The following is an 8,341-nucleotide window of genomic DNA, read 5'->3' as shown; positions in this document are numbered from 1 at the left end:
CAACAGAAATGCCTCAGTGGAGTTGGTTGCCATATACATATTTACAGGCAAATATACAGGTATAGATATATGTATATTTGCCTGTAAGATAATATTTATTCTTCTTCCTGAAATAACTAACTGGTCATAATAGACGTGGTTTCCAGTGATATCAATAAACCACTTTTGTTGTCCTTCAGATGTAACTGGAGAAAGGCAATGTTCCAAGCAACCGTACTGAAAGGGGATTACCACTGAAGTTACATCCATCACCTGAGCTCACAATCCTGCAGCTGAAATTTAGATAAATGAGTCTAGATAGCTTCAAGGCAGACTAAAAGATATCTCCTGTATATAGGGTGTTATATGGATGTCTAACCTTTAAAGGGCTCTGTGAACAAATAAAGGAAAGGCTATTGAATACTGGAAAACAGTTTGTAGTTTATTCTCCATGGAGGCTTGGATGTTTTAGCTGCCTATATCGATCCTACTTGCTTCAGTGTCATGAACTTCCTCTGTGAATCCATGCCTCCTTCACATTATTGCTAAAATAATTTTATTTTAATTCCTTGAATCTAGAAGTGAGGCCCTTTATCTGGACACATAAATTGGAATATATATCTATATATAAAGACACACACACACACACACACACACTATATATATATATATATATGTTGCTGGCTGAAGTGATTGCTTCTAGGTGCATATGTGGATATTAAACTTACCTGGTTCGAATAACTAATTCTGCATCATAGGCAGGGATGTGTCCATTTCTGGTTGATGTGAATAACAAGAATGATTGCATTGCCGGGCTCTGGTGGCTCAAGCCTGTAATCCTAGCTACTCAGGAGGCTGAGATCTGAGGATCATGGTTCAAAGCCAGCCCGGGCAGGAGAGACCGTGAGACTCCTATCTCCAATAAACCACCAGAAAACCGGAAGTGGCGCTGTGGCTCAAGTGGTAGAGCGCTCGCCTTGAGCTGAAGAGCTGAGGGACAGCGCCCAGGCCCAGAGTTCAAGCCCCACGACCGACAAAAAAAAAAAAAAAAAAAAAAAAAAAAAAGAATGATTGCATTGGCACAGCTGGCACTCATTGATCCATAATACAGAACCTGAGAGAATCAAGTAAGTTTAGAGTGAAGCCAGATCAAAGTAGAGATTGACAGGCTTCTGACTACTTTCCTTGGAAGTGATGGAAGGGAACTACCTTCCCAATTCTTCTTTAAACTCACATGTTTCCCCAGATCTTTCAACTACATATGTAAATACAGACCTTTCCATGCTGAATCAACACCAAATATTTTAAGGAAGTACATAAAGATGAAGAAAAGTGCTAAATTTTAGATTTTAAACTATAACAGAATAGTATCACAGGCTTGTCTTGTGGGAATTTATTGCAACATGCAAACTTTAGCAATTTTTTAATGAGTGCTTTAGATTACTTGGGTGGCTATAACCAAATACAATTAAATAACTATTTAATTAATTATTTGGGGAATGAGTGCCAATTGAACCCAACCCCTTTGTATTTGCCATACAGATGCCCTACTGATTTGGTCTCGCTCCCAAGGCCTTTCCTGTCTTAGCTGTTTTGCAGATAGAATCTCTCACTTTGGCACAGTGCAGGCCTCCATCTCCTGCAGAGATGCAATTACAGGTATTTGCCACTTAGACCTATCCTGTTCATTTATCTTCTTTTATTTTTCATACCACTGATAATTTTAAGCCATGGGTTGATGACACTAAATGTGTTATTTTATTTAGTGGCACAAAAAAACCCTATGAGACAGGGATATAAAATCAAAAGTGTTTATAAAATGAGAATTGATGATTTGGAAATAATTCTGCAAAGTGTGGGTAATCATTCATTAAAAACACAATATATGGGAATTGTTAAGCTGCATTAACTTAATTAATTTAGTTTATAACCTGCAGAGGATTTTTTTTCAAATCTATAAGTCTAAGAAATATCTTTTCCTAGAAAACTAGGAAAAAATCTTTTGGAGGAAAGTTTTATGAGCAGTAGCTATACTCACTGGGAATTGAAGAGTACTTGAGCATGCTATCAATGGATATGAGGCTGGAAGATGCACAGAGACAAGAAGATTAAATTAAAGGCTAAATGAAACAGAAGCTGCATACATACAAATTTATAAAGGAAGATAACAGCTATTTCAAGTATGCAGAAGTAAATGCATTTTATGATAGAATGGATATGGACATCAAAGTGAAAATATGATCATTTTGGAAAACCTAATCTCTATAATTATTGAGCAATTTAAATAAAATACACTGATGATACAATAGTGTTTTTTGAGATCTTTAAATGTTATAAATATTAGATTTTAAGTAAATTGCATCATAGGCTATAAGAAGTAATGTCACTAGGACATAAATGCTTCCTTTTACTTACCCTCTCAAGTGGATATAATAGTTCTCAAAATACAACTTTTTCCTACCCCTCAAAATGAGACCATGAGAAAATTTTCATGATGATCTGGTAAAATCTATATGGAGAAATTTTCAAAATATACCTATCTAAAGTGGTCCTGACAATATGAAAACCTGAGGGGTCTGCAGATAGTTGGTGAAACATATATTTCTTCTTCTCATCCTGAGAATCGCTGTTAGAACCACAGTTAAACAAGATATAAAGGATACATATTCATTAGGCCAAGTACAGATGTGCATGTGTGTTTTAATGATCTAGTCAAGTTCTGAATTAAAAACATATGGTGAAGATTGAAAAGAAGTTCTGACTATGAATTTGCTGATTAGTTGCTTCTATGAATATATTGCTCTACTCATTTGGGCACTTGAGAAATGTTTATTTTTAAAATGAAATTGAAAACCACTTTTTTCAAATGTTCCCTTTCCATTCTCTTACTAATTTTGTTCATTGAGCATGCATACTAACAAGTCAAATAAGAAATTTAATTATAAGAAGATACTGAAGTACTGATAGAATCATAAACTTAAAATCAGATAGCTCTGAATTCCATTGTGGCTGTTCTACTAGAATTAAGGAAGTTTTAAAAGTACGTTTTGAAAGTGATTTTCTTCATTAAAAGTATTTCAATAACACTACATAGTTTACTCTGTCAGTGGAAAGATTGGATTAATCAGCACAATAAAACGGTCTCGGAAAAAATGGACCTAACAAGTATATCATTAAATATTTACTCCATGACTCTTTGAAATAAAATAAGATACAACAAAAACATTAATCAGAATTAATTCATTGATAAGATAGCCGTCAATACTGAGTATTGATTAACTGAATCAGAAAAAAAAACATCTATATGATTATGCTTTAAAAATGCTGTTGTTTATACTTTTGTTGTTTTACTAAGGAAAAGTAGAAATAATAGCAGCAACAAATGCAGAACACCACCATCACCAAAAATTGAGCTTAGTAGATGTAATCAACTCAAAAGTGTTTCCATCATCTTATGATACTCTAAACATCATTAGTAAATTATTATGCACTATTTCTGAAATCCTAGTCATAATTTTGCCTTTTTCCTTTAATTTTTTTTATTATTTTTATGCTTTTCAAATTTTTATCACATTATTGGAAAAAGAAAAGTCCAATGTCTCCACTAAGGAGAGACGATGTATACTCTTGTGATTTGATGTGTATTTTTTTATTGTCAAGATGATGTACAGAGGAGTTACAGTTACGTAAGTAAGGTAATGAGTACATTTCTTGTCAAACTTGTTACCCCTTCCCTCAATTTTCTCCTATTTTCCTCTCCTCAGCACCTTGCCCCTGCAAGATGTACAGATCATTTCCAACATATTGTCTTATGTATATCGCTGTTGCATTGGTTCTCCCCTTGTCTTTTGTCTCACTGTTCTGTTGTTCTTTTTCCCTTCTCTAATTCAAATAAGCATATATAAAATACCAGGGTACCAAAATCAAATACTGTGAGAACAGGGGACATATCATAAGGGAAAGAAGACTCAAAAGACACAAAAAAATCACATAGTACTTAAAAACAACAACAACAACAACCTCTTGTGTCCATGTCTTGGAGTTAATTTCATTGGTCATCATCTTATATGGTCATTTGTATATAGCTATTGAGCTATTCTGCTCATCTGCTGAGATTATACTAGACATATTAATTATTGAAAATAATGAAAACCAGGGCATCTATGTTTCTTAGGGTCTGGTTTATTTCACTTAATATGACTTTTTTCCAAATCCTTCCATTTCCTAACAAATGGGAAAGTGTCATTTTTTCTGATGGAGGCATAGAATTCCATTGAATATACATACCACAGTTTCTTGATCCATTCATCTACTGAGGGGCATCTGGGTTGGTTCCATACCTTAGCTATGGTTAATAATGCTGCAATAAACAAAGTTGTGCTGGAAGCTTTACTTTGGTCTTGTTTGTGATCATTTGGGTGAACGCCCAAAAGTGCAATTGCTGGGTCATACGGGAGTCCTATGTGTAGTTTTTTGAGGAACCTCCATAATGTTTTCCAAAGTGGATGAACAAGTTTACAATCCTACCAACTGTGCAGTAGTGTTCCCTTTTGGCCACATCCTCTCCAGCATCTGTTGTTTTAGATTTCTTGATTATAGCCATTCTAACTGAGGTGAGGTGGAATCTCAGTGTTCTTTTGATTTGCATTTCTTTTATGACCAGAGAAATTGAGCATTTCTTCACGTATCTATTGGCCAGTCTTATTTCTTCTTGTTTGAAGTCTCTAAGTCTTTAGCCTACTGATTAATGGTGCAGTTGTTTCTTTGAGGATTTGTTTGTGAGAGATTTAATTTTTTGAGTTCTAAGTACATTTTTTATATGAAGCCCTTGTCTGTTGAATGGCTAGTGAAGATTTTCTCCCAATCTATGGGCTTTCTATTCATCTTGCTAGCTATGCTCTTTGCCATGCAGAAGCTCTGCAGCTTCATGAAATCCCATTTGTCCAACCTTTCTTTGATTTATTGTTTCTGGATCTGGGTCTTTATTACGGAAATATTGGCATGTGCCAGGGAGATCTAGAATTTCTCCTCTTCCTTCCTGTAATGTTTTAAGGGTGTCTGCTTTTACTTTGGAACTAATTCTGATGCAGGGTAATATATAAGGATATGACTTTAGTTTTCTACAGGTGTTTAACAAATTTTGTCAGCACCATTTACTGAAGCCATTTCTTCTATCCTATTTTATGGTTCCTTTATTGGAGATTAGTTGGCTATAGGTCTGTGGATTCATTTCTGGTTTGAAATAATATTGAGTTTATCAAAATATTATAAAACAAAAATCACAGTATGGAGAAATTGTCCTGTATCATTTACCCAGATCCACTTTATACTTTAACTCATTTGCTTTTTTTTTTTTTTGTCCATCCTGGGGCTTGAACTCTGGGCCTAGGCACTGTCCCTGTGCTCTTCAGTTCAAGGCAAGTGCTCTACCTCTTTAGCCACAGTGCCACTTCCAGTTTTCTAGTGGTTTATTGGAGATCAGAGTCTCACAGACTTTTCTGCGTAGGCTGGCTTGGAACTGTGATCTTCAGATTTCTGCCTCCTGAGTAGCTAGGATTACAGGCATGAGCCACCAGCACCCGACATTCATTTGCTTTATCATTCACACACACACACACACACACCACATGCACTAACACTAGTATCTACATATGAGACTTTATATGACTATATTAATTTATTTTTCTGAACCATGTTACTCACGAAGTTTTAATACATTTCCAAGAAAGATGCTTTTCTTCAAATCACAACAAAATTAACATTGATATGATTATTTTATCTGTAAATCAAAGTCCATACTTTTGCCAATAATTTTCTTATTTTAATTGAATAAAACAAATTACCATGAGACCATGTTAGAACACCTAGGTAAATACTTAACTAATGTACTAAGTCAATAAACAAACAAGGAATAAAAGAAATGTCAAAGAATCACAGAGTTGTTTACAAATCAATTTCTTGCAACTAGCATAACAAAAATTGCTTTGGGCATGATTTATATTAGGAGGGAAACTGAATAATTATAAGCAAAACAGATTCAAGAGAAACGATTAGCTATTAAGTGAGGAAGACAACTTCAGGGACAAGCCCCTATACGAATGTATTTCAAATTACCTTTTGTGTTATTCAACTGAAACACTTTGTAATGTGCTAGAGATGTTCCTATCAGCCATCACTATAATGAAAGCCAAACATGTACAAAAGTGTTCTTTCCACTTACTTAACTTTCAAACATTACTATGACCTTGAGCTAAAGATGACCAAAACTGTGTAGGATCCTTTTCTTCTTCTTCAACTTTGTATCTTAAAGTTGACATACTCAGTAATGTATTCACCTGAGCATGCTGAGAAATGTGACCACTCTTAACTTATTTTTCTATCTAATTGTGAAGAAGTTCTCCAATGGTTCTCCCTTAGTTCCAGAAGAGTATTGCTTTGGATATCTGCCATATTCTCCTTCCTTGCTGCAGATAATGAATATTTCTTCATTCTTTAATTCTTTTTCTGGCTATGCTCAGTTTTGTCTTCACAATCTCCAAGATTAAAATCACAAGTTTGAAAGCTACTCTTGACTGAATTTACCTTAACAGGCACAATATGCTCCCATGTATTATCCTAAAATATATACCATATGTTTTTCTATTGAGGAAGCTTTACTTGACTCTAGTCAAGAAAAATGCAAAGCCATTTGTTTCACAAATTTGAAGTGACAAAGATCCTGTGCTAGTCACCCTATTTACCTCTCCTATCACCAGAGATATTTTTCAGAGGATGCTCTGACTTCTCTCTTGCTTCATAAAATAGCATCACAATGGACATAGATTATGATTAGTGAAGAGAGAAAATATAGTTTTTCCCCCAATTTTCTTCTATTTCTCCTCACAAAGGTAGATTAATAAATGACAAAAGAGAGTGCACATTAATGGTTTTAAGGCACATCATGCAAAAGAAACCTCAATAAAAAGTAAATCAGATATATCAGTAAAACAACTATCCAGGATGTGAACTAAAACAGAGACCCACAGGAAGTGGACTGCATTCTCCCCTTCAGAAACATCATAGCTGTACATCTATTTGAAATGAGAGTCTCACTAAAATTAACTCAAAAACATAAGGACATCATTCAATATCAGCATACATATATATTAGGCATCTGCCCATCTATTATAAGAATAAAAACAATACTGATATACTAGTGGCCTGTTCTAGTTCCAGTTCTGTTCCAGAACTTCCAGTTCCTTGTCCCTTCCACTATCCTGCTTTCCCTCCTTCATCTTTTTACAAATATTACTGCCCTTCTCTTGGTTCTACATTCTGAACTTGAAGAAAAGCCCCTTCTTAATGGTTAAGATTAGATTCTTAGAGCCCAGAACATCTAGAATCCTCTGCAACACCCCTGGTCTAGTTCTGTACATCAAATAAAACCAAACATATAAAGTGCCGTGAAGTTTAACTAGCAGGAACATTAATACATGTGGTTTATGAAACAGGTATCCACGTTAGGAAGTCAAAGTCATTTGTAATATCTGGCTAGAGTGAAAATAAAAAGGAGACACACAACCAGGATGAGAAGTCTGCTCTGCAGCGAGCCTTCTGACTCAGGCTTTCACTCACTTCATTTTCTTGCCCTTTATGTACCTGAGTTTTTTGTAAAGAGAAATTCTATGGATGACAGTCTCTCTATCAGGAAGTGGTGCTGTGGCTCAAGTAATAGAGTGCTAATCTTGAGCACAAAGAGGATCAAGGATAGTGCCCAGGCCCTGAGTTCAAGACCACAATTGGAAAAAAAAATAGTTGCTCTGTCAGATACCTGATTCTTTTCTACTAACATTTATCTCCTAAGGTTTACTTGCAAGTGGTGAGCACCATGGATTTTAATCCAGCCATGCTAACTCAGTTGTATGCCTATGACTGAGAGTAGAAAGTCAGTTCCCATCAGATGTCAAAGATAATAGTTTAGTTTATAGTTTCTTAGATTGCCAAGTTCACATTTGCCTATAGTATATTTTCTATTTGCCAGTAGCAACCATGTTTAGCCTTGAGTCTCTCCACCTTGTATTTCCTATAACTCACCTTGTATCAAGGTTATAGAAACACTGGTAGGCCCCTGAATCTCTGGAGGAAACTTAAAAGATATTTTCTGCTGTCTTGCAAATTAACTAAAAATCCCCTAATTTTGAGCAGGTGCACTTTGACCTGAGTTATTCTCTGATGCAGTCAAGTTTGCAATCAGCAGGAATGAAAAGATAAACCCATAACTATCTGTGTGGAAAGTAAGCAGCTCTTCAAACAAGCAATGTCTTATTATCTGAAAGTAAACAGTCAAAAAGTCAGGAAACCACCTTGTTCCTGTTCTGTTTCA

This window comes from Dipodomys spectabilis, unplaced genomic scaffold (assembly GCF_019054845.1).
Source record: "Dipodomys spectabilis isolate Male_0828 unplaced genomic scaffold, ASM1905484v1 ptg000002l, whole genome shotgun sequence".
Taxonomy (NCBI): Eukaryota; Metazoa; Chordata; class Mammalia; order Rodentia; family Heteromyidae; genus Dipodomys; species Dipodomys spectabilis.
This window is presented reverse-complemented; position numbering follows the sequence as displayed.